The following is a 3,191-nucleotide window of genomic DNA, read 5'->3' as shown; positions in this document are numbered from 1 at the left end:
GCGCGTGCGCGTGCGCGGTGTGCGCGTGCGCGGTGTGCGCGTGCGCGCCGAGCCCTGGCGCGGCGACCCAAACAAGGACCCGCTGGAGACCGCTTCCCGAGAGAGCAGGCTCGCGAGCTTCCGCCGCCCCAGCGCGCGGCCTTACATAGAGCTGCAGGCCGGGGCGGGCTCTGGGTCTGGGCTGCGCGGCGCGGGCGGGGGCGGGGGCGGGGGCGGGGCCGGGGCTGTGCGTGACGGCGGGGGGCGGGGCGGGGCGGGGCGGGCCGCCGCGCACCTGGGACTCGCGCGGGGCGGCTGACCCGGGTTCCGTCGGGGGCGCGTCGGGGTCCCGTCTGGCTCCCGCCGAGCAGGTCCGGTCCAGCCCTGAGCTTGCCGCGGGGGTTCCCCTGGCTCGGCGTAGGAAGGCCGCGAGACTCGGAGCCCCCGGCGTCTCAGGCCGAGGCCGCTGGCGCTGCGCGGAGCCAGGGGAGGGGATGCGTGGACGAGCCGGGTGCGAGACTCCAGTGTTACGAATACCGTCCCCCCACCCCTGCCAGCCTTCTGCCGGGACGGGACGGTGACTGCCCCAGAGCCTCGCTGCCAAGTCCCTGCCCTTGACAGCCCATCCTTGTGAAAGTGGCACGGATTATTTTGAAACCAGAACTGTTAACTACCCCAGTGGTGAGGCTGGGAGCAGTGACTTTTAATTCTAAAATGTCTTTTCAGTACTTGGGTCTGCGACAGGCCCCTCTGTTGGCCTTTAGCTCGTTAAAACACATGTAAAAATTTAACTTCAAGTATTGACGATCCCAGTCTAGGATTAAATGTTTCCCTCAGATTAGGCATTTCTGCACAGTTAACTCCATAGTTGGCAAAGCAAAAACGAAACGGAAAAACTAGATAATTCTAAAGCCTCGCTGTCCACTAGTATACCTTTGTAATTTAAATGTGTCTAGTAGTCATATTAATAAAGTTACCAGATCTAGCAAGTAAAAAATATAAGACACCCAGTTAACATTTGAATTTCAGCTAAAGAGTAATTTTATAGTATTAAAACATAGGCAGGGACATAGGAAATTCAGATGCAACTAGATGTCCTGTATTTTTATCTGGCAGCCCTGTTAAGGATAAAGAAAGGGGTGGGTGAAATTATTTTACTCCTATATTTACTATGTCCAACACTATAATTTCATTATGTAATCAATATAGAAATTATTGAGATATTTTACATCCTACTATAAAAATTATTGATCTTACATCCTTTTCATTTTCACTAATCTTGAGAATCCAGCTTGTATTTTATAGCACATTTCAATTTGGTTTAACCACACTTTAAGTGCTCTGTAGCCTTAGTGCCTATATTATTGGACAGCACTGTTTTAAAGCCTTTAAGGACTAGGGCTGCTAAGTTTAACGTTTAGCAGTATATTCCTTTTTGTAATAACAGCGGCTTAGTGATGGAGAATTAAATATACATTTTTAAATGTGATCTATTGGATAAGCACTATTTAATAGTGATTATATTCTAAATTGAAAATAAAAATAAAGAAGGGCAAGCCAGCATGTTTTATGCAGGGAAATATAAACATTTCCTTAAAACATAATAGAATTAAAAACATAATAGAATTTTTAAAAATTAAGGTAAAAATGTTAACACGAGTGTTAGTCATTTTGTTTATATATACTGTTCAATATTCCTCAGAAGATGGCTGGCTATGCCTTCAGAAATACACTTAATCCTTTCTAACATCTTATCTCAAGTAACAGTCCTTTTCTGGAACTAACCAAAAAGGAAAACCAAGCTTCTTGAAAATAAACTTGTTTCTTGAATCAATTCTCAAAATTGTTTCAATATTTCAAAATAAAGGAAAGCTTCTATGAGAAGAATGCTGACCTGTGTCCAGACCAAACAATGTGAAAAGGTCTTAGTTTAAGAAACATTGGTTGGACTTCAGAAAACTCCTGAAATGGTTTGAAAACAATTCCGTAGGTTATGGGAGAAGTTGCAGATCTTAAAAAAACAAACCTTTTGTCAAAAACAGCTTGTCCTGTACATGTGCACAAAGCAAAGAGCAACCTGTGGCAGCATCTTCCAGTTCTAGGTGGGGCAGTGAATACTATCTGAATGTTACTGTTGAAATTGCATCTTTTAAAAGAGAAATTGAACTTAGACTCTGAGAAAATCAGTTATTTGAGGCCCTCCAATATTCAAAATTCTGAGTTTAAGATGTTCCTGTTTTAGAAATAATAGAAAGTAAAACTGATTGACATGGCAGCAGATTCAGGGTTGGAACCCTAGTTTAAATGGGTTAAAATGCTACCAGACATGGTAGCTGGTCTCCAAGATGATCCTTGTCACTCAGTGATCCTTGTCTCCTGGTATTCATATCCCACGTAGGCCTCACCCACTTTGTAACAGAGTTGGTCTTTGTGACCCATAGCAAAGAGCAGAAGTGATGTTTCATCACTTCAGTGATCACATTTTACTAGATTTCCATCTTGAGCGTTTCATCTGTGTCCTCATTCTCCCCTCCCCTCCTTCTCTTTCTTTTGGAACATCAAGCTATAATTAGTAAGAGGCCCAGGTGGTACCGGTGATAAGAAATGAAGACTACTGTCAAGCCAATGGGGAACATAGCCCTCCGTCCCACATGTGAGTGAGCTTGTTAGAAACAACTTCAGCATCTGTTGAGTGTCTCTCTCTCTTTTTAAGATTTTATTTTTAAAGGAGTGCCTGGGTGGCTTAGTTGGTTACGCAGTTAAGTGTCTGCCTTCAGTTCAGGTCATGATCCCAGGGCCCTGGGATCGAGCTCTGCATTGGGCTCTCCGCTCAGAGGAGAGGCTCCTGCCTCTCCCTCTGCTGCTCCTCCAGTTTGTGTGCTCTCTCTCTCTCTCTCTCTGTGTGTCAAATAAATAAAATCTTTTTTTTTAAATTTTTATTTATTTACGATAGTCACACACAGAGAGAGAGAGAGAGAGAGAAAGAAAGAGAGGCAGAGACACAGGCAGAGGGAGAAGCAGGCTCCATGCACTGGGAGCCCGACGTGGGATTCGATCCCGGGTCTCCAGGATCACGCCCTGAGCCAAAGGCAGGTGCTAAACCGCTGCGCCACCCAGAGATCCCAAATAAATAAAATCTTAAAAAAAAGATAAAATATATTTTTTAAAAAGACTATTTTTAAGTAATCTCTATACCCACTGTGGATCTCAAA

This window comes from Canis aureus, chromosome 10 (genome assembly GCF_053574225.1).
Source record: "Canis aureus isolate CA01 chromosome 10, VMU_Caureus_v.1.0, whole genome shotgun sequence".
Classification (NCBI taxonomy): domain Eukaryota; kingdom Metazoa; phylum Chordata; class Mammalia; order Carnivora; family Canidae; genus Canis; species Canis aureus.
Note: the sequence above shows the minus strand (reverse complement) of the source record.